We start from the raw sequence: 27187 nt of genomic DNA on the forward strand, positions 1-27187 counted from the left end.
CCCCAAAGTCCTGGCAAAATGCACAGGCTTCAACTAAAATAATAATAATAATAATCTTTATTAGGGTCACAAGTGGGCTTACATTAACACTGCAATGAAGTTACTGTGAAAAATATGTTGCAGTTACATGTCTCCAAAAAAGGCATTCTCAAAAATGATAGCGATATAATTATCTTTGTGGAGTAACGGTACTGTACATCCATAAACCTTGCAAATGCTGAAAACGATTACAAAACACAAATTTGGTGGTCCCTTTTAAGAAGTTTCCCACTCCCCTCAACTTTACTGTTCATTTGGTTTATTTCCAAGGACATCTGGTCAATTGTTTTCAAAATAAATATCTCTGAAAATTAAGATTAATAAACACCGCTTGAACGGCAAATTGTAAATTGTTCAGAATAATGTGCAGTTAACACTGTTTCGTTTCTTCCCTGACAATTGCCTTGCCAACAGAGTATGGTTTTAATCTACCAGTGAATTCCCCATTTCTTTCACCTTTGGTTAACCTTACATCGAATTCTGTAAGAAAATAACACTGCTACATTAAACCGCCACGAGGAAATAGTTTTCAAAATGTCACTGCAGTAATGACACTGCCCCCCCATCAGTCTTGATCTTGAAACAGGTTTCTGCAGTGAGTCAGATTTTCCAACACAAGACATTTTACTTCATCTCGTCTTACTAGTGCTGGCAGAGAGGATGAAAAGTGAGCAGATGTTTGACCCAGATTGTACAACTTCTAGGAAACAGCAGACAAAAGGGAATTTTTTTTCTGTAAGTGACTCAGAATCAAATAAAACATTTTTATTATTTCTTTAACTCCAGAGAGAAATTCATTTTTTTTTTTTCTTTTTCAGAACGAAGTAGGAATTTGGTATATTTTTTTAGTAGAGTCACGAGATGGATGACATCAGAAGAAGCAAATCTATCTTCTGGCTTTTTATCTTTACTTTGTACATAGGCAGACTTCAGAAATATTCACAGAATTTGGAGACATTTTAAAGGAGACAATAACAAAGGAATAATTCTTTACAATACTAGCGGATAATGGCATTTCTCTATACATAATTTAACAACAGCGCCAACACATTTAACATACACAGGTTGGCATCAGTATTAGAATAATGAGCAAAGTAATGTCACATGAATGGACTGAGTGCCGCTTTTAGCATGTATGCAGTCATTTTCAGGCTAATAAATCTTTAGAATTCATTACACTTCCAACAAGGGTTGCAGAGGGGCTAGATCGCTGCTCAGCATTTCCCAAACTTCGATGAGGTATCCTGTGTTGAGAGTCATTCATCAAATGAAGTCTGCCTCTCCTGTCAATGAGTAGTATGTAGAACAACTGGAGTCTTGGACCGTTTCACCTAAAGAAACACAATGGATGGCAGAGATTTCAACAATACTGCTAGTTCTTGGTGTTTCAATATGTTCCCAACTACCTGTTGGCTGTAATATTTGTCAGTCAAAAGAACAAAGAACAATACAGCACAGGAACAGGCCCTTCGGCCCTCCAGGCCTGTGCCGATCACATGTCTTATCTAGGCCAACCGCCAGTATCCTTCTACACCCCGTTTGTTCATGTGCCTATCCAGATAGGTCTTAAAGGTCGCGAACGTATCTGCCTCAACCACCTCACTTGGCAATGCACTCCAGGCCACCACCACCCTCCCCCTGCACACCTCCACTGAACCTTTCCCCCCTCACCTTGAACTTGTGCCCCCTTGTAATCGTGCCCCAATCTCTAATTGAGATTGAGGGTCCCCCACACCCCACACCCATGGAGAATGCCACCCCCCATAGATATGGGCATAACCTTTCCCCCAAGTGAGCACACTCCTCTATGGGGTCGCTGAGAGCACCCCCTTTTCAGGCCCCCCACTCTCCCTTTCAGGTCCCCCGTCACCACCCCAACCCTTATGAAGCCTCTTTGTACCCCCTCTTCACCCTTCCCTCCCTTTACTTCCCTTTCATGGGCATGGCCCACCTCATGGCCCCGACCCTTGGCAGTGCAAACCTGGCACCAAGGCTCTGCCAGCCTGCCACCTGGGAAGTGCCCCGGCACCCTGGCAATGCCAACTGGGAAGTACCAGGGTGTCCAGTGCCAGGGGAAGTGCCAAGGTTCTGCTCTGCCTTGCTCATGACCACTGGGAGGGCTCTAATGGCCTCCAAGACCCCGGAGTGGCCCCCACACCTGGTCTCCCCTTGTGGACATCAGTACTAATCGGCGCCCGGTTGACACCTCGCCGGTGCGGCCGGTGACTCCCGGGCACCAGGAGAATGCGGCCACAAATAGGCTGTGCATATTTAAATGAGCTATGTTTAGCCGGATCTCACCCAGTGAAGATGTAATGCAGATCGCGCCAGGTGCCGCAACCCGGGCACGCGGGTAGCTCAGTGTGCAGTTTTGCACCTGGCACTAAGCCCAATTTAGGCCTCTCCTGCGATGCACCCGGTGTGCCCAGATCAGCACCAGGTGCAATTTGATGGAAAAATCACACCTTCTGTTTCTCACTCCACAGATACTACCAGGCCTGCTGAGGTCTTCCAGCACTTTCTGTTTTTAGTTCAGATTTTGTTTTTAACGTTTTTCTGTTGATTGAATGATTGATCTCAGCAAGGCTATCTGGACCTCTTTAGATGGTAAACAGCATTGTGGGAAGTACCTCTAATGTTGCTTAGTCAATAATGAATTCAGTACACCCACAGCGCTGACATTATATTGGTAAGATATATACAGAGTTGCCTCTGCTGGAATAAAGTAAAATTGTAACCAAACTGTTTATTTATTTCAATGTGTAAGTGAGGGTGGAATCTCCAAGTTCACCGCAACTCTGAGAGATAAGAGGACTTTATTGTTTTTAACTAAAGCAAAGAGCTTCTTTAGCTCTGGCCGAATTTTACAGCGTCCCTGTGGTGGGGGCCAGTCAATAAAAATGTCCCGACCTGTTCACAACTCCACTGACTTCTGCAGGAACGGAAGATTCCGGCATCAGGACAGGCGCCCTGACCGAAACGTCCAGTCACACCGGAGGTATCTTCCAGTCCAGGCGACAGCGCCCCCCTGCCGTGGGTTCAACGGGAAATCCCGTTTACAAAGGCGGAACCAATGGCGCCACCGACCAATGGGAGCAGCCTCCGTCACCACGGAAATTGCGGCGGGCTGCATGGAAAAACCCGCCCCCGAAATACTAAATTATATTATATGCAGTAATTCTGTCTGATTACAGATGTTGCCACAGTAGCATTCCATTTCTTTCATATTGTGAGGACTACAACGCAAACACACCCTTGCATACCACTGTATAGCAGCTGCTAAAATATCTCCGCATCTGCCAGGAAAATATGATCTTGGGACACAGTTACATTTCATCAAAGCAAATGTGTTGTAGCAGATTCCAAATAAATGCAAAGTCCATCCAATTGCTATTCTGATCCAAGTGTCAAGTTCGAACACATAAAAAAAACACTTCCCATTCATTCCTATTGTATAAATTTCCTGTTCCAAGCATAACATTTCAATCTGAAATCTAAATTCCAGCATAACATGCAAGTATTTGTGCATAGCACATCAAATATAGACAACCCGCTGCTGGTTTTCCATGGAGGCAGTGCTTTGCTTGTGAAGTCTAATCCCTTTTATATGAAGTATAGGATCCATTTTAGACTTTTGATTTTTCTGCTCTGTCTAGACTAAACTAATACACAAAGGAATAAATGGTCCAAAGCAAAAAAATATTAAAATTAAGCTATTTTTAGTGTGAGTTCACAGAAGGCCTAATGCAAGAAAAATAACTTCTGGCAATAAAGTGTGCATTTTTAATTGTGCCCATCTCAATTCATCTGCTGTTGAAACTTTCAGCCTTGCTTTGTTGCCATTAGATTTGACTATTCCGAATGCACTCCCGGCTGTCCTCCAACGTTCTACCCATCCTAAGTTCTGCTACCCATGTCCTAACTCACACCAAATCCCATTCATTCATCAGCCATGAGCTCACTACCTATATTGACCCCTGGTTCTGCAACGCAACAGTTTTAAAATTCTAGTCCCCCTTTCAGATCCCTATGTGGCTTCAACCCTCTCTGTGTCTGCAATCTCCACCAGTCCTAGAAGACTCTAAGATTCTGTACTCCTCTAATTCTGGCTTTAAGCACACCCAGTTTTACTGTCTCCTTCAATGGTGATCATGCCTAAAGCTACCAAGGCCCTGAGCTCTAGAATTTCCTGCATAAACCCTTCCGCTTCCCTACCTCACTTACCTCCTTTACGAAGCCCTTAAAAAGCTAAGTTCATCTTCCATTATATCTCCTTCTGTGGTTCAATAGTGTTTTACTTTGCTTGATAACATCCTGTGAAGTGCCTTGAGATGGTATTTTTTTAAATTTAGAGTACCCAATTTTTTTTCCAATTCAGGGGCAATTTAGCGTGACCAATCCACCTACCCTGCACATCTTTGGGTTGTGGAGCTGAAACTCACGCAGACACTGGGAGAATGTGCAAACTCCACACGGACAGTGACCCGGGGCCAGGATCGAACCCGGGTCCTCAGCGCCGTGAGGCAGAAGTGCTAACCACTGCGCCACCATTCCGCCCGCCTTGAGATGTTATTTAATTGGATTGAACAATATAATGTTTGAACAGAATATTTTCTATGCAACTTAATCCTACTGCATGTATTACTTTCCACGATGACTCACCAATCAAAGCAATGCTACAAAATGAACTGGTTCTGAGTGCTGAATTCATTATGTTTACTGCAGTGCATGGCAGATTCAGAGACTTAATGTAACTTTGGTTTGAAGTTACCATCTTTCCTAGGCTGTGATTTCCTCAGATTAGATAGTCTGAAAACAGACTTGAAAACAGACTTCAGGTTTGGAGTATAAGTCCCATGACGGTTTAACTGTAATAGTTTGTGATGTGGTAGAGGGAGTGACAATATACTCATGTGATGTGAGATTGGAACAGTCTAAAGTGAAATTAAAAGGCGCGCGAGCATAGTCAGAAGCTTGTAAAAGAGTGTTCTCCATAATCTGTAAGTATGTTCAAATAAATGTTAGAAGGGAGGGTGGCGGAGCATAGGGAGTCCTTGTACGCTAATGATCTGCTGTTGTATATCTCCAACTCGGGCTCGTCAGTGGGGGATATAATGGGACTGCTTAGGAGATTTGGGGCGTTTTCAGGCTACAGGTTGAATTTGGGAAAAGAAGTGAGTGTTTTGTGGTATCTTCTCCGGGGACAGGAGTTGGGGTGGAAACAACCCACTGTAGGTATCTGGGAGTGCAGGTGTTTCAGGACTGGGCTCGGCTCCATAAGTTGAAGTTCACATGTTTGGAGGGCAGGATTAGGATGGATTTGCTGAGGTGGGATAGCCTTCCCTACCTTAGGCAAATCGGGTGAAGGCGGTTAAGATGAACATTTTGGGGCAGCACGGTGGCATAGTGGGTTAGCCCTGCTGCCTCACGGCGCCGAGGACCCAGGTTTGATCCCGGCTCTGGGTCACTGGCCGTGTGGAGTTTGCACATTCTCCACGTGCTTGTGTGTGTTTTGTCCCCACAAGCCAAAGATGTGCAGGGTAGGTGGATTGAACATGCTAAATTGCCCCTTAATTGGAAAAAAATGAATTGGGTACGCTAAATTTTTTTTAAAAAGATGAACATTTTGCCGCAGCTTTTAATTCTTGTTTCAGTGTTTGACGGTCTTTATGCCCAAAACGTTTTTTCTGGGAGGCGGAGCCGCTAATTTTGTGTGGGCAGGTAAGGTCGCAAGGATTATGAGAAAGCTGCATGACGGGAACCCCATTACTTCACTGGCAGGAGAGTGGGGGCAATCGAGTGGGTAAATCTCGTTGGTGTAAAATCTGTTTTGGGACTCCCCTCGATTCTCCGCCCCCTTCTTCATTATCTCCTGCCAAAAATGGGGCTGGAAAATCCCCCCCCTATGTTCCTTATGAGATTCGAAAACACTGAAATGTTCGGATCACCGAAGCATTGGCTTTCAAGAATGTCAGAGAATGTGGATGTCTGAACATAAATCTACGGGGTAGATGTAGTATAACGGAGTATGTTAGACTAAGTCCTGTAAAGGGTTAACTGTAATAGTCTGTGATGTCAGGGCAGCACGGTAGCATAGTGGTTAGTACTATGGCTTCACAGCTCCAGGGTCCCAGGTTCGATTCCCGGCTTGGGTCACTGTCTGTGCGGAGTCTGCATGTTCTCCCCGTGTCTGCGTGGGTTTCCTCCGGGTGCTCCGGTTTCCCCCCACAGTCCAAAGATGTGCAGGTTAGGTGGATTGGCCATGATAAATTGCCCTTAGGTTAGATGGGTTACGGGGATAGGATGGAGGTGTGGGCTTAAGTAGGGTGCCTCTTTCCAAGAGCCAGTGCAGACTCGATGGGCCGAATGGCCTCCTTCTGCACTGTAAATTCTATGATTCTATGATTCATAGAAGGAAGTGACATATACTCATGTGATGTGAGACTCAAGGATGGTTATAAAGTGAAAATGAAAGGAAGTAGATGGTTTGTGCTTGCATTTCTGGAGAGATGGGGGGGGGGCGGTTAACATGAGTTTGGATGCGGGTGAAATGCAGATACATCAGGAAACTGGTTCTGATGCACTGATTTCCACATTGTACTGCATTAGGCTGTGTGTACTTAGCACCCTCAGGAGGGGCACACTGTCAATTTTAATGCATTAGTTGTTTGATTAGAATGATATTGACGTTTTGCAATTTAAATTTAGATACATGGGTTTGCCAGTCTTCTTAGAGCTCATGGTGAAAGTAAGGCAGTGGCAAGGATATGAGTGCTTGCAAACCTTCACCAATAACTTGTATTCACTCGTATGATTATCCGGTTTGATGTTCCGGGCAGTTGGCCACTCTTTCCATTGTAGATGACATCATTGCAAAGATCTTTGATATCTTGTCACTTGTTCCCAGTGTGGCTGCAACACCTACCAGCACATCACACAATCTCGACTGCTACTCCAGGGATATCCTGTTTATCGGATGCCAGGGAGGGACAGCACTGCATTCAGCTGAGGAAATCCTGGAGAATCCTGCAAACTCTCCACTTCTGTCCCTGACTCCGCCATCTGCTCTTGCTCACTTGTGAAGTGAAAGCCACCATGTGAAAACCCATCCATCTTTCTACATTCTCCCACCAACATGTGAGTATTCATGCTGCTTGTTCATGAAGGCCCCACCTTCTCAACTCGCTTGAGGTGTGACGATTCTCAGGTTAAATCACCACCAGTCAGCTCTCCCCCTCAAAGGGAAAAGTCTATGGTCATCTGGGACTATGATGACTTTACCTTACCTGTTCATGCTGATGCAAGTAAGTTTCTCTGAGGAGTCATTGTCATCAAGATCAACCTGGACTAACTCCTGCTGGACATGTGAAGGTCCTGTGGGAGATGGATCAGTACTACGATAATAAGAATGTTTTGAAGATATCATTATGTATGAGATCCTATTTCAGTGGCTGTTGATGTCAAGTCAACATAACTGAGTGTTGGATGCCAAGTGGCTGGCATGACCCCCATCTCCCCACCTCTGAAGGCCAGGCTGATCTGCAACACCTTGCCCCCTGCAGGTATCAACTGAGAGATGGCAGGAGGGCCACCTCCAGTTCTCTGCCTCTCCCTGCTGTACTCTGCTCTCTTCGACTGCAAGGAGGAAATCATGAGACCTGTGAGTCATATTCACCCGATGATACGAGAGCATTTGTGAATGGAAACTTTGAGGGAGAGCCAAGGCATTGCGTAACAATGGTGGTGAATGTCAGTGGTGGCTTGGCCGATAAGGATATGAGGAAGTAGACAGATTAAGGGCGATGGGCACATGTGCAAGCTATGTTGGTAACGGGAGTGATGTACTGGGGTAGGTTCAAGACAGCGAGCAAGGTCAGGATGTAGGTAAACTACAGCCTTACTTTGTTCATTGAACCATTTTTTGCATTGAATCCAGGTGCATGGAACCAGGCTCCTACTGGCTACTTCCAACCAGCTTTCTTTGTACCACCTAAAGGTTTCTTTCTCTCTTCAATAAGGAAGATATCACACGTTAATGTGCCACCCCCACCCCCACCTCCACCCCACTCTGGCATTGCACTTACGCATGAAAACCTAGCCCCAAAACTCATAACAACATGCAGCAGTAGGAGATACACAAAGATTAATCTATATTACAGTAACTTTTGTGTTACCTCACGCAGGGACTGATAAAATCGAATAATATTAGTGCAGCTCTTGGTTATATTGATCATAGTGAGTCACTGTTGCAAAGGTGCACTAGGGAGTGAGTGTGGGAAGGAATGGCTCATGGCCGTGATTTAGGAAGGAGGTATCTCTGCTTCAGAACTAAAGAAATAACCTTGTTCTCATTTATTAGCTGCATCAATTAATCATTCCTCTATTGATATAAGTAAACAAATAGTTGGTTCCAGTTGTCATGGATAAATTTCAAAACCCTATGCTCTCATTTGCTTTTGTACAAAAAAATTCACATCTACCGTGAACATGTAATGTGCAATTGTCACTGTTTCTTATACCTTCAAGTCAGTGAGAGCCTTGCATTTTAGTGCCATCAGTTCTCATACCTTTCCCATCACTGGATAAGGAAGCAAAGACCTGACCATGCTCTGGGAATGCCCTGTTGATCATAAATAAAATATTGGTGTAATGAACCTGCTCAGCTCCAAAATGTGGCAATGTTCATGAAACTCAAAAGGGAAGAGCTTGAAGCTGTGTGGTTGCACAAATAGAGTCAGTGCATTTCAGGAGCTGTGTGTACTATCCAATTCAGTCTTTCAGGGGAGTCCCAGGAACTCAGTTCACAGGCACCTGAGGGAAAGAATCGCGTAGAGTGGCCCCCGACCGGTGGCGCGCCAACCACGCCGGCGCCAGTGGTGCCGATTCTCTGCTCTACGGAGAATTTCGTGCCGCCGTCAGGGCGGCGTGGCGCGATTCGTGCCGGTCACGGGGATTCTCCAGCCCAGCCCCGGGCTGAGAGAGTCCCGCCCTAGGTCCCAGTCCTTCCTTTTACAGCTGGTTATCTGGGATGGAACATTGCTGATTGCTGATTCATACACTTACCTCCTCAACACATGCCCAGTTTTCATTAGCATTTTTCCAATCTATTCACTTCTCAGATGGTCATTTTGCAATATGAGTTAATGTGGTTCAAGCAGCATAGAAATTTGCATGTATTATGCCTGAAATGAAGTGTGATAAATTTGGCATGGGGACTGTCATCAAGATTGATTTCTGAATTTGCTTTAAAACACTGTACATCAAATTACATCAAAGGCAGTACGGTAGCACAAGTGGATAGCATGTGGCTTCACAGCGCCAGGGTCCCAGGTTTGATTCCCGGCTGGGTCACTGTCTGTGCGGAGTCTGCACCTTCTCCCCGTGTCTGCGTGGGTTTCCTCCGGGTGCTCCGGTTTCCTCCCACAGTTTAAAGACGTGCAGGTTAGGTGGATTGGCCATGATAAATTGCTCTTAGTGTCCAAAAAGGTTAGGAGGGGTTATTGGGTTACGGGCATAGGGTGGAAGTGAGGGCTTACGTGGGTCGGTGCAGACTCGATGGGCCGAATGGCCCCCTTCTGCACTGTATGTTCTATGGCTGTAGCATGATGTAGTACTTAATGGATTCATCTGATATTCCCTATTCTCTCAGAGGCAGTAACTCATTTATATTAAGTGGATTCAGGTTTCCATTGCAGTAAAGAAAAGAATATCAGCCAAACGTGTTGAAGTGGATTTTGCTGGAAATATAATTGCGCACGCCATCATTGTTCTGCGATTTGAAATGAAATGAAAATTGCTTATTGTCACAAGTAGGCTTCAAATGAAGTCACTGTGAAAAGCCCCTAGTCGCCACATTCCGGCGCCTGTTTGGGGAGGCTGGTACAGGAAGGCTGGCCTGCAAGATCAGGGGGTTAAGAGCTACAATGTGAATTGCAAATGCCCAGAACCTGCTGGTCCATTTATTTCATTCCGTTGTTTGGTTTGGGCAAATGGCCTGTCTGTTATTTTTATGGCCTTCTCCAGATTTTCACATTGAACTCAAGGCAGAAAGTTAAATCTGGTAATCAAGAAGGTAAGTACCCTTTCAACACTGTGATCATTGTTAACACAAAACCCATCAACATCTCTGACCCAAAAAGAGAACAATTTGAAGTGTTCAATCTAATTCCTGCATTATTGTTTACGATTTCAAAACTATAAAATACACACATACTTTTTTCTTTTCATTTGTCTCTTTTCTTCCTCTCTCTTTATCCAATCTCTCTTATTTTAATTATTTCTCTCTCTGAACCTGATTTGACTCGAATTCACTCTTCATCCCCATTATTCTTTTGTTTCTTCCACAATCGAAAAAGCTCATGGAGATAACTGTGGGTTCCATTGTTCACTGAGGTCCTCAAAGTCCCGTTCAGCCCCGCATTATCAGCTCACACTTGCAGCAACAAGAAATTTGAACCAAAGAGTAAAAGAAAAGTCCAACTGATGATGCATATCACAAGATGCCTCGTTCGAGCAACATCCGCCCGATTAAGATTTTGTCAACCAACCCAGCAATGTAACATCAAGTCCAGTGAAATGCCTCAGTGATAGCCTGATGTTAGCCATATGTTGTTTTTGCCTTGCGAGTGGTTGCTATCTTTAATAGAGAAAAGTAATTCTGTACTTGTAAATGAGAGCTCAATGTATCTCAGGTGGTGGGTCAATGGTGGCAGGACTGCCTGCCATGTGACACCAATCAGTTTCATCATTACTGATGGAAAAGTCCAAACCTTACACTTGCCCTTGCTATCCTCCCCGTCTCCTAACTGAGGACCATGCAGAGCGATCACTGAAGTAAGAAATAGAATAAAAAGGATTGTACTGGAACAAATAAATATATCTACAGGGCGGCGCGGTGGCACAGTGGTTAGCACTGCTGCCTCACAGAGCCAGGGGCCCAGGTCCAATTCTGGCCTTGGGTGACTGTCTGAGTGGAGTTTGCACATTCTCCCTTTGGCTACGTGGGTTCCCTCCTTGTGCTCCAGTTTCCTCCCACAGTCCAAAGATATGCAGGTTAGGTGGATTGGCCATGCTAAATTGCCCCTTAGTGTCCAGGGATGTGCAGGTTACGGGTCGAATGGCCTCTTTCTGCACCATAGGGAATCAATGGCTGGTAATGAAGATATTAAATAGAAAAGTTCATTGTTTATTCATTGTCAGTTTATTCCAAGGAACCGTTAAAGAAGAAATCTTCCTTTCAACCATTTCATTGGATCAGTTTAGATTTAGCTTCCAGGACATATGCATGCAATACAGGCAAAATTATTTGCTAAATTTTACTTGGATGTTTTTGTCTAGCATTTGAGAATATACAGAACTACAGTAGATAATTTAATTTGTATAATTCTTAGAACTGGCTGACAGATCACATCTTGTTCATCTATTTTTTGACTTTGTACAGGAAAGCTACTCCAATTTTCAAAAGAAAGAAATGAGTGGAATTTGGAATGTGTTTTGGGATATCTTAACATTGGCAGCTCATCCCAAAGAAGTAGAAAAGACCTGAGACCAAATTTCATGACACCCTCTCAAACTCTCTTCACGCAGTGATGAATCTGGGTCAAAAAAGGTTTCAGACAAAGGAACGAACTTACATTTCTATAGCACCTTTCGTGACCTCAGAATATTGTAAAGTGCTTTATAGCCAACTATGACATTTAGAACATAGAACATACAGTGCAAAGGAGGCCATTCAACCCATTGAGTCTGCACCGACCCACTTAAGCCCTCACTTCCACCCTATCCCCGTAACCCAATAACCCATCTCACCTTTTTGGTCACTAAGGGCAATTTATCATGGCCAATCCACCTAACCTGCACGTCTTTGGACTGTAGGAGGAAACAGGAGCACCCGGAGGAAACCCACGCAGACACAGAGAAAACGTGCAGACTCCCCACAGACAATAACTTAGCGGGGAATCGAACCTGGGACCCTGGTGCTGTGAAGCCACAGTGCTAGCCACTTGTGCTACCGTGCTGCCCATTTGGAAGTGTAGTTGTTGTTTTAATGTAAAAGATACAGCAGTCAATTTGCAAACAGCAACTGAACAGCCATATCGTCTGTTTTGGGGTCGTTGGAAGATAAACATTTAACCAGGAGAAATCTCCTGTTGTCTTTAAATTCCAGCACAGGAATTTTTTTACATTTACCTTAAAGGGTAGACAGGGCCTCAACTTAACTTCACATCTGAAAGACCTTCAAATAGTGCAGCATTCCCTCAGTAGGGCACTGAAGATGTCTCACAGCAAACTGGCTGAAATGGGACTTGAGCTATTAACCTTCTGACCCAAAGGTGCGAGTGCTACCAATGAGCCAAAGCAAACATTGGAGGGGTTAATATAGAGACTGTCACTGTAGTCCATTAGGAATATCAGTATGTGAATATGTTAACTGATTACAGTTTAATACATAACTCAATTTGAGTTTATAGTCCCTGTAAGTATAGAAGATTCCATGGCAAACAGCATGCAAAAAAAATGTGACTATTTAGAACACATAATTAGCTTTTAATTTAAATACTTTCAGGACTCTGCATGCTTTTGTGGCAATGATACAGAAGAAAATACAGCAATTAGAATTTAATGTAAATCTTCAATCCATTGGATATGTTCCTGGTAAGTATAGATAACTCATGCTGAATAGTATGTGCATAAGGCAGGAGCAGACGATTAAACCTGCATTCCTGGTGTCTATAAATAGTCAGCCGTTTCCTCTCTATGGTCCTGGGATTTTCGTTCGACAGATGAAAAGTGATCCCCTATCTTGCAACTCCAAAAAAACAGAGTCAATCGTTCACATCCAGCTTCCTTCAGTGTAGGGGAGGGGCGTGCCGGTTAAGATAAAATCCCCCTTAGCCATATGGTTTTGCCTTGAAGGAAAATGTTCTGCAGATGTGTTAGGAATTCACCTGCTAAAAATGACACGGGTTTGTGCACGCAAGCTGTGGCTTTGACAGGACAGGAGTAATTGTTCCCAATAACCTTACTCATTTTTTCCATGTTCAGGTTGTCTACATAAGGCCAATGTGTTATTAATAAAGAGAAAAGTTGAAGGGATAGAGCAGTAAGATAGAGCCAGCAACATATCTCAAGTCTGAAAGCTTGGAGTCATTAAGGGGGAAAAGTAGGTAAGAATTAAAACTGAAACATTATCTGTTCAGTTGGGCTGTAACTTAACCATTCAGATTTACTTTGCATGTCTGGTTTGACAAGATGTGGTTTGTAACTGTCAGGATCTGCATGTGCCCAGCAAAGCTGGCTCATACAAAAATGTAATAAATGATTTTCAAAATGTGCCAATAATATTATTGGAAGCGTAGACAGGCAAAATAAACGTTGATAAGTTATGGCTTACAACAAATATTCCATTGACGATGAGAACTTAGCAAAGTTAGATAGAGTCTACAGCACAACAACAGGCTGTTCAGCCCAACTGATCAATGCTAGCACTTAAGTCTCCACCAGCCCTCTTCACCTCATCCTATCAGTATATCCATCTATTCCATTCATGCCTTACGCGTTTATCTTGTTTCCCCGTTACATGCATCTACGCTAGTTGCTTCAAATATTCCTAGTGGGGATATATTCTAACCACTCCTCTGGGTAAAGATGTTTCTCTTGATTTCCCAACCGCAGCGGAAGATGATTTATGAGTTGTAAAATTGCATTAAATTGAATTTTTCAAATTAATTTTTGCATTTTTGTGGCGGCACGGTGGCGCAGTGGTTAACACTGCTGCCTCAAGGCACTGAGGACCCGGGTTCGATCCTGCCCCCAGGTCACTGTCCGTGTGGAGTTTGCGCATTCTCCCCGTGTCTGCGTGGGTCTCACCCCCACAACCTAAAGATGTGCCTGATAGGTGAATTGACCACATTAAATTGCCCCTTAAGTGGATAAAAACGAATTGGGTACTCTAAATTTATATTTTTTTAAATCTTGCATTTTTAAAGGTCAAATAAGCACGATCTACATTTTTAATGGATGTCCAAACACAAAAATGGAGACAGACACTCAGTTGGGTGTGTATTAGTGAATCACTGGAAGTGTCTGGTAAGTGTGGAAACTTAAAAGTCAACTGGGTGTCTTGAGAGCAATTGATTGCAAATTAAAACACATGATTGTGGACATGAATATGTCATTGCTATCATGGTTTCATTGTGGCTCAGTTGGTAGCACTTTGCCTCCAAGTCTGAATGTTATAGGATCAAGTCCCACTGCAGGATCTGAACACAAATAGCTGAGGCTGGTACTCCATGATAGCCCAGAGTTGGCTGCAAGTGCTATCTTTTGAAAGGCCCTGTCTGCCATCTCAGGTGGGAGTAAAAGGTCCCATGGCACGATCTTGAAGAAGAGCAGTGGACCTAACCTTGACTTGGCCTTTCCTCAATCAACATCATTAAGGAAGAGGTCATTGACGGATTGCATTGCTGTTTGTGGGAGCTTGTTAAATTGACTGCCATGTTTCTTATGTCACAACAGTGACTACACCAAAAGCAAATTAGCGCTGATGCTGAAAATCTGAAATAAAAAAAGAAAATTGTGGAAATATTGAGCAAGTTTGGCAATGCCTGCGGTGGGAAAAAGGGAGTTAACATGTCAGTTTGAGGACTTTTCATCAGAACTGGAAAAGGTTTGGGATGTAATAGGTGCAAAGCAATTAATTTGTAATTTAAATTAAATCTTTATTATTGTCATAAGCAGGCTTACATTAACAGTGCAATGAAGTTACTGTGAAAATCCCCTAGTCGCCACACTCCGGCGCCTGGTCGGGTACACTGAGGGAGAATTCAGAATGTTCAATTCATCTAACAAGCACGTCTTTCGGGACTTGTGGGGGGAAACCGGAGCACCCGGAAGAAACCCACGCAGACATGGGGAGAACATGCAGACTCCACACAGACAGTGACCCGAGCCGGGAATCGAACCCGGGTCCCTGCCGCTGTGAAGCAACAGTGCTAACCACTGTGCTACCGTGCCGCCCCATTACAGGGGGGGAGGGAAGGAAAAGAACAAAAGGGAAGGTCTGAGATAGGGTGGAAAATAAGAGGGATTAAATGACAAAAGAGATGATGGAACAAGGCAAAAGGTAATGGTGATGGAACATCTTGTGGCAGCCTTCTGTCTCATTAAACAATGATTTGCACTGTGGTGATCAACTTTGCATTAACCATTGCCTGGTGTGGCTCAGGTGGCCTACTCTGGTGTGGCATTTTCTACCACATTTGCTGCAGAGGAAGATGGTTGGCTGTTGAGGTGCACAATTCGTTGACCTATGTTTTCTCTGGGCCCTCTCCTCAGCTGAGCTTTTCACTTCTGCTCTCCCCTTTAAATGCTCCTCAAAACAGTCAACCAGCACAGACATTGGCTTAGCAATGAGATTCCGCCAATAGAACTATCACGCTCCAGAACCAGAATTGGTGACCTTGTCCTGCCAAGAAATGCCGAGGATACAGCTCAGACAGTGAAGAGCAAACTGTTTAGCCTCTTCTCCTGCCTAGCGCATGTTATCCAGGTCCCACACATCAGAGGAGTGTGGTAAGGGTGCAAGCTTTGGAGACTCATGGTTTGGTGTTCTCAATCAGGTTGCTGTTGTTCCACACTCTCCTACTCAGTGTGGATGCAGCAGTTGCAGCTTTTGTGAAGTTTGGGTTGATCTCAGCATCAAGTGACAAGATTGCTAGCAATTGTGTAGCCTAGGTATGTGAAGTCATCAACATTGTCAATGCTGATCGATGGCAGTACAGCAACATCCTGGACCACGACATTTCTGATACTGATGGTCAAAGCAAGCTCTTTGCAGGCATGAGAGAATCTGTCCATTTGCCACTCTACATGTTCCTCAATATGGAATATTGGAGAGTATCGTCTTCACAAAGCAACTCTCTGACGTGGACCTGGCATATCTTTGTCTTGGATCTAAGGTGAGCAAAGCTGAACAGAATTACATCATTTCTGGTATGTAAGTAGACATGCTCTCTGTTATATTACTCTTTGTGGTAATATATCATTACTCTTCGCTTCGTAATCCAGAATGGTTCGATGGTGTCATTATAAAGAAGCCACCAATCTCTAACTTAAAGCAAAACTGATTTATTGAATAACGATTAAATTATATTGAGTTCGCACAATCCACAGAACTGTAACTATTAATAAAGTAATCTATAATTAAGTAATAACTATTGAACTACACGTGCGACTTCTATCTAGTCTTAACTATGCTGTGATCTATCTCTCTCTCTTGCCAATACTTAACTGACTACCCAAGATTCCCTGAGTTCTTGGGCGGGATTCTCTCAGCCTGGGGCCGGGCCGGAGAATCCCCGCGATCGGCGTGAATCGAGCTACGCCGCCCCGACGCCAGCACGTGATTCTCTGCAGAGCGGAGAATCGGCGCCATTGGCGCGCTGTGGTTGGCGCGGCGCCAGTTGGGGGCCGCTGTACGCGGCCGGCCGGCCAATTTCAGCCCGGGATGGGCCGAGCGGCCGTTGTGAAAACACCAAGTCCCATGGCGCCGTCCACACCGGCTCTCAGCCGGGTCGGGAGGTGGCATGTGGGGGGGGGGGGGGGGTCCCGACCCCGGGGGGGCCACCGATGTGGCCCGGCCCGCGATCGGGGCCCACCAATCGGCGGGACGGCCTCGCTGGCTGGGGGCCTGCTTTCCTACGCGCCGGCCCCTGTTGTCCTGCGCTATGTTGCGTTGGGCCGGCGCGTTGAAGGAAGCCACTGCGCATGTGCGTGTTGGCGCTGGCGCCACTGTGCATGCGCGGATCCTGCAGTGCCCAGTTCGCGCCGGAGTCAGCAGCTGGAGTGGCGTGAACCGCACCAGTGCCGTGCTGGCCCCTTGTAGGGGCAGAATTAGTCGTGGGGTCGGCCTGTTCACGCCGTCATGAAACGCGACGCCATTTACGACGGCGTGGACACTCTGCCGTGGGATTAGAGAATCCCGCCCCCGATATTTATACTGGGAACTGGTGGTGCCCTCTAGTGTTTGTATTACATTGAGAAGTAATAATTAACCCTTTACTTGTATACATATCATTACATTCTCAAGATGAACTGAAAGAATATGATAGCAGCAAAGAGAAAAATATACCAAAGAATGTCAGTACCATAATGCAATGTTTTCTGACCCTGTGATGTCTCACATTATATATCATGTTGTCAGAGAAAGAGGAGATCACACTGTGCAGCTTCAGGGGTAGCCAGTTTTCTCCAGCAGCTTAAATAGACCATCTTTCCTCACATGGTCGAATGCCTTGGTGAGATCGATGAAGGTACTATATTGTGGTCTTCTTTGTTCATGTATTTCTCTTGTAGCTGCCAGGCTGAGAGGATTATGTCAATTGTAGACCTTTGAGTTGATTGTCCCTTTAAGAGTAATCTTATCTATTCAGGATCACGTGGTCTGAACAACCAATCAAATCCAGTGCAGGGAATCTCTCCAGGGTGTCGGATTTTTCCCAGTAGTCGAGTGCACTATGGACTAGCTGTAAGCATGCAGCTCATAGTGCAGCCTTGGAAAGAAAGTTCTTTCATTCAACTGAAAAAGTCTCCAGTCGTACATCTCTACAATCTTCCAGTTCTGAAACCACACTGGGTATTGTAGTCGATGCATTCAGCCAGGATCTGTAGGTTGGCAAGGGTAACACAGGCAAATACCTTTCTCATGATGCTCAGCAAGGAGATGCTTTGATCGTTCTTGCAATCGCTGTGTCCACCCTTGTTCTTGTACAGGGTCTCACAGTGTTTACATCACACACATCCTAAGGCACTGCGCCCTCCTCTAGCAGAGATTGAGAAGCTTGTGAGGATGCTGCAGGAGTAGCCGGTGTGTCCTGTGCTTGATGAGTTGAGGTGGTATAGCATCAGCACCTAGCCTTGCCAATGGCAAGCGAGTCAATAGCTTTGCTAAGCTCCTCCATTGTGGATTTGATATCCAGCTCTGCCGTGACAGGCAGACTTCATATAGTGTCTAAAGCTTCCTCTGCTACAATGTTCTCCCTAAAGTACAACTCAACATTGTGTTCCATTCATCTCTCCAACTGTTTATTGCAGTCCGTGATGACCTCCCCTGCCTTTTATTTCCAGTGGAGCCATTTTCTTTGCTGATGAACCTGTAGCCTTTGTGATTCCTTCATTCTCTGCATTGAAGGACATCTGGATAGTCATTGGCACTGCTTGGCATTCTGTTTGACTTTACTTCAAGCATCTCTTAGTCCGTTCAGAGTTTTCTCACTCAGATCTCTCTTATAACTAATGAAAGAGGATCACTTGGCTTCTGTGGCAGGTTCCAGCAAATGATTTTAGCTTTGAATCATTCAGCATTTTTCTGCTTTTGCTTCCCGAGACCTTGGTGCCCTTGTGCATCAGTCGCTAAAAGTAAACTTGCAGGTACAGCAGGCAGTAAAGAAAGAACATGGTATGTTGGCCTTCATAGCGAGAGGATTTGAGTCTAGGAATAGAGATGTTTTACTGCAATTGGACAGAGCATTGATGAGGCTACACTTGGAATATTGTGTGCCGTTTTGGTGTCCTTGTCTGAGGAAAGATGTTCATGCTATGGAGGGAGTGCAGCAAAGATTTACCAGGCTGACCCCTGGGATGGTGGGACTGTCATATGAGGAGAGGCCAAATCGGTTAGGATTATATTCATTGGAGTTTAGTAGAGAGAGAAGCTTATAAAATTCTAACAGGATTAGACAGGGCAGATTCAGAACGAATGTTCCCGATGGTGGGGGAGTCCAGAACTAGGGGTCATAGGAGATTTTGTGGGAGCGTGAGAGACTCACGTTTGGTATGTTGCCTCCCAGGTGCAAGGGTATGTGATGTCTCGGATCGTGTTTTCCGGGTCCTTAGGGGGGAGGGGGAGCAGCCCCAAGTCGTGGTCCACATTGGCACTAACGACATAGGTAGGAAAGGGGACAAGGATGTCAGGCAGGCTTTCAGGGAGCTAGGATGGAAGCTCAGAACTAGAACAAACAGAGTTGTTATCTCTGGGTTGTTGCCCGTGCCACGTGATAGTGAGATGAGGAATAGGGAGAGAGAGCATTTAAACACGTGGCTACAGGGATGGTGCAGGCGGGAGGGATTCAGATTTCTGGATAACTGGGGCTCTTTCTGGGGAAGGTGGGACATCTACAGACAGGATGGTCTACATCTGAACCTGAGGGGCACAAATATCCTGGGGGGGGGGATTTGTTAGTGCTCTTTGGGGGGGTTTAAACTAATGCAGCAGGGGCATGGGAACCTGGATTGTAGTTTTAGGGTAAGGGAGAATGAGAGTATAGAGGTCAGGAGCACAGATTTGACGTCGCAGGAGGGGGCCAGTGTTCAGGTAGGTGGTTTGAAGTGTGTCTACTTCAATGCCAGGAGTATACGAAACAAGGTAGGGGAACTGGCAGCATGGGTTGGTACCTGGGACTTCGATGTTGTGGCCATTTCGGAGACATGGATAGAGCAGGGACAGGAATGGATGTTGCAGGTTCCGGGGTTTAGGTGTTTTAGTAAGCTCAGAGAAGGAGGCAAAAGAGGGGGAGGTGTGGCGCTGCTAGTCAAGAGCAGTATTACGGTGGTGGAGAGGATGCTAGATGGGGACTCTTCTTCCGAGGTAGTATGGGCTGAAGTTAGAAACAGGAAAGGAGAGGTCACCCTGTTGGGAGTTTTTTATAGGCCTCCTAATAGTTCTAGGGATGTAGAGGAAAGGATGGCGAAGATGATTCTGGATAAGAGCGAAAGTAACAGGGTAGTTATTATGGGAGACTTTAACTTTCCAAATATTGACTGGAAAAGATATAGTTCGAGTACAATAGGTGGGTCGTTTTTTGTACAGTGTGTGCAGGAGGGTTTCCTGAAACAATATGTTGATAGGCCAACAAGAGGAGAGGCCACGTTGGATTTGGTTTTGGGTAATGAGCCAGGCCAGGTGTTGGATTTGGAGGTAGGAGAGCACTTTGGGGACAGTGACCACAATTCGGTGACGTTTACGTTAATGACGGAAAGGGATAAGTATACACCGCAGGGCAAGAGTTATAGCTGGGGGAAGGGCAATTATGATGCCATTAGACGTGACTTGGGGGGGATAAGGTGGAGAAGTAGGCTGCAAGTGTTGGGCACACTGGATAAGTGGGGTTTGTTCAAGGATCAGCTACTGCGTGTTCTTGATAAGTATGTACCGGTCAGGCAGGGAGGAAGGCGTCGAGCGAGGGAACCGTGGTTTACCAAGGAAGTGGAATCTCTTGTTAAGAGGAAGAAGAAGGCCTATGTGAAGATGAGGTGTGAAGTTTCAGTTGGGGCGATGGATAGTTACAAGGTAGCGAGGAAAGATCTAAAGAGAGAGCTAAGACGAGCAAGGAGGGGACATGAGAAGTATTTGGCAGGAAGGATCAACGAAAACCCAAAAGCTTTCTATAGGTATGTCAGGAATAAGCGAATGACTAGAGAAAGAGTAGGACCAGTCAAGGACAGGGATGGGAAATTGTGTGTGGAGTCTGAAGAGATAGGCAAGATACTAAATGAATATTTTTCGTCAGTATTCACTCAGGAAAAAGATAATGTTGTGGAGGAGAATGCTGAGCCCCAGGCTAATAGAATAGATGGCATTGAGGTACGTAGGGAAGAGGTGTTGGCAATTCTGGACAGGCTGAAAATAGATAAGTCCCCGGGACCTGATGGGATTTATCCTAGGATTCTCTGGGAGGCCAGGGAAGAGATTGCTGGACCTTTGGCTTTGATTTTTATGTCATCATTGGCTACAGGAATAGTGCCAGAGGACTGGAGGATAGCAAATGTGGTCCCTTTGCTCAAAAAGGGGAGCAGAGACAACCCCGGCAACTATAGACCGGTGAGCCTCACGTCTGTAGTGGGTAAAGTCTTGGAGGGGATTATAAGAGACAAGGTTTATAATCATCTAGATAGGAATAATATGATCAGGGATAGTCAGCATGGCTTTGTGAAGGGTAGGTCATGCCTCACAAACCTTATTGAGTTCTTTGAGAAGGTGACTGAACAGGTAGATGAGGGTAGAGCAGTTGATGTGGTGTATATGGATTTCAGCAAAGCGTTTGATAAGGTTCCCCACGGTAGGCTATTGCAGAAAATACGGAGGCTGGGGATTGAGGGTGATTTAGAGATGTGGATCAGAAATTGGCTAGCTGAAAGAAGACAGAGGGTGGTGGTTGATGGGAAATGTTCAGAATGGAGTTCACTCACAAGTGGAGTACCACAAGGATCTGTTCTGGGGCCGTTGCTGTTTGTCATTTTTATCAATGACCTAGAGGAAGGCGCAGAAGGGTGGGTGAGTAAATTTGCAGACGATACTAAAGTCGGTGGTGTTGTCGATAGTGTGGAAGGATGTAGCAGGTTACAGAGGGATATAGATAAGCTGCAGAGCTGGGCTGAGAGGTGGCAAATGGAGTTTAATGTAGAGAAGTGTGAGGTGATTCACTTTGGAAGGAATAACAGGAATGCGGAATATTTGGCTAATGGTAAAGTTCTTGAAAGTGTGGATGAGCAGAGGGATCTAGGTGTCCATGTACATAGATCCCTGAAAGTTGCCACCCAGGTTGATAGGGTTGTGAAGAAGGCCTATGGAGTGTTGGCCTTTATTGGTAGAGGGATTGAGTTCCGGAGTCAGGAGGTCATGTTGCAGCTGTACAGAACTCTGGTTCGGCCGCATTTGGAGTATTGCGTACAGTTCTGGTCACCGCATTATAGGAAGGACGTGGAGGCTTTGGAGCGGGTGCAGAGGAGATTTACCAGGATGGTGCCTGGTATGGAGGGAAAATCTTATGAGGAAAGGCTGTTGGACTTGAGGTTGTTTTCATTGGAGAGAAGAAGGTTAAGAGGAGACTTAATAGAGGCATACAAAATGATCAGGGGGTTGGATAGGGTGGACAGTGAGAGCCTTCTCCCGCGGATGGAAATGGCTGGCACGAGGGGACATAACTTTAAACTGAGGGGTAATAGATATAGGACAGAGGTCAGAGGTAGGTTCTTTACGCAAAGAGTAGTGAGGCCGTGGAATGCCCTACCTGCTACAGTAGTGAACTCGCCAACATTGAGGGCATTTAAAAGTTTATTGGATAAACATATGGATGATAATGGCATAGTGTAGGTTAGATGGCTTTTGTTTCGGTGCAACATCGTGGGCCGAAGGGCCTGTACTGCGCTGTATTGTTCTATGTTCTATAGTTTGAGGCTAGGGGGTAAACCTTTTAAGACTGAGGTGAGGATAAATTTCTTCACCCAGAGAGTGGTGAATCTGTGGAATTCACTACCAGAGTTGAGGCCAAAACGTTGTGTAATTTCAAGAGGCAGTTAGATACAGCTCTTGAGGCAGAAGGGATTAAGGGATATGAGGGGAAGACGGGATCAGGGTATTGAACTTGATGATCAGCCATGATCATAATGAATGGCGAAGCAAGGTGGAAGCGCCGAATGGCCTCTTCGTTCTTCTATTTTCTATGTAGGTTTCTATATATATGTTGATTTTTTTTTTCTTTTTTTCACATGGGTGTTGCTGAGTTCATCCCTAATTTCCTTTGTCAAGGGGCTGGTGGCCTTCTTGAACTGCTGCCGTCCATGTGGTGTAGGTACATCCACAGTGCTATTAGGAATCAGAGAATCTACAGAAGAAAGCCATTGAGCCCATCGCATCTGCACCGGCCCTTGGAAAGAGCATCCTACTTAAGTCCACATCTCCACCCTATCCCCATAACCCAGTAAACCCACATCTTTGGACTGTGGGAGAAAACTAGAGTACCCGGAGGAAACCCACACAGACACAGGGAGAAAGTGCATACTTCACAGTCACCAGAGGCCAGAATTGAACCCGGGACCCTGGAGCTGTGAGGCAGCAGTGCTAACCACTGTGCCGCCATGCCGCCCTGGAAGGGAGTTCCAGAATTTTGACTGAGCGACAATGAAGGATCAGCGGCAAAGTTCCAAATCAGGATGGTTAGTGACTTGGAAGGGAACGTGCAAATGGTGGTGATTCCATGCATCTGCTGCCCTTGTCCTTCTAGGTGGTAATGGCTGTGGGGTTGGATGGTGCTGGTCAAAGGACTGGGGTATTTTAGATGTTAGAGCATAGAACATAGAAAATTACAGCGCAGTACAGGCCCTTCAGCATTCGATGTTGCGCCGACCTGTGAAACCACTCTAAAGCCCATCTACACTATTCCCTTATCGTCCATATGTCTATCCAATGCCCATTTGAATACCCTTAGTGTTGGCGAGTCCACTACTGTTGCAGGCAGGGCATTCCACACCCTTACTACTCTCTGAGTAAAGAACCTACCTCTGACATTTGTCTTATATCTATCTCCCCACAATTTAAAGGTATGTCCCCTTGTGCTAGACATCACTATCCGAGGAAAAAGGCTCTCACTGTCCACCCTATCCAATCCTCTGACCATCTTGTATGCCTCAATTAAGTCACCTCTTAACCTTCTTCTCTCTAACTACAGCCTCAAGTCCCTCAGCCTTTCCTCATAAGATCTTCCCTCCATACCAGGCAACATTCTGGTAAATCTCCTCTGCACCCTTTCCAATGCTTCCACATCCTTCCTATAATGCGGCGACCAGAATTGCACGCAATATTCCAAATGCGGCCGCACCAGAGTTTTGTACAGCTGCAACATGATCTCATGGCTCCGAAACTCAATCCCTCTACCAATAAAAGCTAACACACCGTACGCCTTCTTAACAACCCTCTCAACCTGGGTGGCAACTTTCAGGGATCTATGTACATGGACACCGAGATCTCTCTGCTCATCCACACTGCCAAGAATCTTACCATTAGCCCATACTCTGTCTTCCTGTTATTCCTTCCAAAATGAATCACCTCACACTTTTCTGCATTAAACTCCATTTGCCACCTCTCAGCCCAGCTCTGCAGCTTATCTATGTCCCTCTGTAACTTGTAACATCCTTCTGCATTGTCCACAACTCCACCGACTTTAGTGTCATCTGCAAATTTACTCACCCATCCTTCTACGCCCTCCTCCAGGTCATTTATAAAAATGACAAACAGCAGTGGCCCCAAAACAGATCCTTGTTGTCTCGAAGTGCATTCCATTTGCCTTCTGCACTTTGTGTGGGAATGTCGGAGAGCAGTCATTCATTCATAGAATCCAGGCAGTGCAAAAGGAGGCAATTCAGCCGATCGAGTCTGCACCAACCCTCTGAAAAGCACTCTACCTAGGCCCACTCCCCCACCCTATGCATGTAACCCCACCTAACCTGCACATCTTTGGACTGTGGGAGGAAACCAGAGCACCTGGAGGAAACCCACACAGACACGGGGAGAACATGCAAACTCCACACAAACAGTCAGCCAAGGTCGGAATCGAACCTGGGTCCCTTGGGCTGTGAGGCAGCAGTGCTAACCACTGTGCTGCCATGCCAAGTTGCAGCACTTTTAGCTTTTATCTGGGTAGGCAGTATGGCTGATGTTGACATGAGAACAGCATTTCTGCTTCAGGCACTGTATTCTCACTCTCCTGCACACCAGGGAGTGATCTGTCCCACAGCCAGCGGTGTGGTAGCTGCGTGTGTTGGAATGATGTTCAGAGAGTCAGGTCTGGTGATGGACAATGACCTGATTTTGAATGTCTCCAGGACACTTTGAAAAGCTTGAAAGGAGAGGTAATGGGACAAGAAAAGAAACAAAAGATGTGCCTGGTGGAGGTGCAAATGGGCAATTGCAAAATCATTAACAATGGCTGTCATCCAAAAATAAATTAAAATGAATGATTCACCCAGTGAAATCCATAATTCTCAAATGCAGCAGACCAGGACATTGCAATGTTACATCTGAGATCAATATAGTTATCTGTACAATTTGCAGGTATGCAAGGGGTTAATATCTGTAAGTAAGTGCTAGATAACAACTAGATGGCAGCACCAGATATATGTAGATAAGCTACACTCAGAGAGGTGCCAGAGATATAGCTTAGTGAGCAGGTGTAATTAAACATATACATAATCTTATTTAACTAATCTTCAGTCATAGTTGTAGAAGAGTGAACAAACTCAGTTATTTATAATCGTTATTCAATTAACAGTATTTGCTTAACTTGAAGACTTCGAGTGTTACTGAACATCGACCATCCGACTTTTCTGGAAGTAAGCAAATGAGTAACAAGATATTACCATGTGTAATATAACAATCAACATCTTTAAGTGCAACTACTCCATCACCTGCAGAGATCATGATTGACAGATAGTGCTTACTAATTTACCTATTGTTACCCAGGTCTCAGAAACAAGAGAGCAACTTTTAAAAGTGCAAGAGATGATGGTCAATGTGCACAACAGAAAATATGGGTTCAGGACTGCCAGGCTTAAAGTTGGGACAAATCCAACAAATCCAATGGCATCCAAGGTCCCATAGAAGCTACGTGGCAACCAGCCAACAGAATTTGTTCAGAACCAAGGTCCTACGAAGTCATTACACACAAAGGCAAACAATGAGGTGTAACCAAGGCCAAATCATCCATTCCAGATCCTCAACCACCATACATCTAGGATCCCAAAATGTACAGTTGGCGGTGCCTTGTTCCACTGGCCTTTATATTTTTCAAATACTTGTCAAAGGCTTGAAAATGTGGTAGCAAGGAAGGAAGGAGAATCAAGAGACATCAATAAATGTACTCAATTCTCCCTTTAAAATGATCAGCAGGTATTCAGCAGGCGGCATTTCCTGTTTAAACTCTGTACTCTCGGATTCGCTTTACTTCCGCATTTTTTTTCACGTGTTCACTCCAGTTGGTTTAGCAACTGGGCTGGTTTAGCACAGGGCTATATCGCTGGCTTTGAAAGCAGACGAAGGCAGGCCAGCAGCACGGTTCAATTCCCGCACCAGCCTCCTCGAACAGGCGCCGGAATGTGGCGACTAGGGGCTTTTCACAGTAACTTAATTTGAAGCCTACTCGTGACAATAAGCGATTTTCATTTCAAAGTTCACCTCAAAGGAACAGTCTCAAGATTGGAATCTTCTTTTTTCCACAGGACAGACTGAAACTGAAGCAGTGCAGGATTCAGTACGCTCGTTGGAGCAGAGTCAGACAACTTCATATCCAGCAGTTTGCTGTGAGTGAACCTGAACTTGCTGCTTTTTCCATTTCATTAAACTGTCGATCATTGGAGTGAACCAGCTTGCCTTCCTTTGGTGAGGAAACTGTTCTAACACCTTTTCCCTAATAAGCATTATGCGTGTTTAGAAGCAACACAGAACTAAAATACCAATTATGTTACCAATGTTTCGAAAACTGGCAAAATAGGTCGACAGCAATATAAATTAAAAGGTATACAGAAAAATGTTAGCTAAAGGGGCTGTGTGTATTTTCATTTTCTCAAGTGCTTTGTAGATAAATTACTAAAAATGTTTCTGCTTCATTTGCGCATTTGCAGTTAGAGTTAATCCACTGTGATCTACTCTGGGAGTGCTACGACAAACATCAAGTGAAGCTGACTGCTCAGTTACATTCCATATCATGACTTCATTTAGCAAGACAGCCACACTGGGTGATAACACTGAACACATGCAGAAAGGCTAGACAAACATTAGCAGGATAACACTCAGTCTCACCTTTTTTTAGTGCTTGTTGCCAAAGCAATCGCAGTGATCGGCAAGATAAGACTTCTGGCTTTGAGACAACCCGCACCTGTAGAGTCGGAGAATCATTGCAACACCCATCTCCGGTGTGCAAACACAAGCTCAAACTGTGTTCTAGAACCTGAGATGTTTGAGTGGTGATAGTTAATGGCCGTACCAAAACGTGTTGTTGATCTTCGGCACAATTCAGGCAAAGTCTAAAATTACCACTGCTTAGCAACAGGACTTTTGCAAGGTGTCACTAAATACCTGCAAGAAGTATTGGTTAAGATCACCCATGGGTTAGCCAACATAACATTAACAGGGCACAGTGAATTTTGAAACTGGCGTACAGCAGATGTTGAAGACTGAAAAACTATCGAGTGTATCTTAATTAAAAGCGATTATGTTTGCTTCGGTTCCAAGGTTCACAGGACTGGGTCAGATCCTTTTCATAATATGTTGAGTGTATTTCATTTCATTACAGAGTGAAAAAAAGATTGCGGTGCATAT

At 45.0% G+C, this 27187-nt stretch overlaps 1 long non-coding RNA gene across 1 annotated transcript; it reads right to left on the bottom strand.

Annotated features, from left to right (window-relative positions):
- Positions 1-789: 789 nt before the first annotated feature.
- On the bottom strand, positions 790-26947 carry LOC140394866 (uncharacterized). The gene is made up of 2 exons (XR_011936053.1): positions 26669-26947; positions 790-1370 (listed from the first exon to the last, which is right to left on the bottom strand). It is a non-coding gene; the product is annotated as an uncharacterized lncRNA (long non-coding RNA).
- Positions 26948-27187: the final 240 nt, after the last annotated feature.

This window comes from Scyliorhinus torazame, chromosome 18 (assembly GCF_047496885.1).
Source record: "Scyliorhinus torazame isolate Kashiwa2021f chromosome 18, sScyTor2.1, whole genome shotgun sequence".
Classification (NCBI taxonomy): domain Eukaryota; kingdom Metazoa; phylum Chordata; class Chondrichthyes; order Carcharhiniformes; family Scyliorhinidae; genus Scyliorhinus; species Scyliorhinus torazame.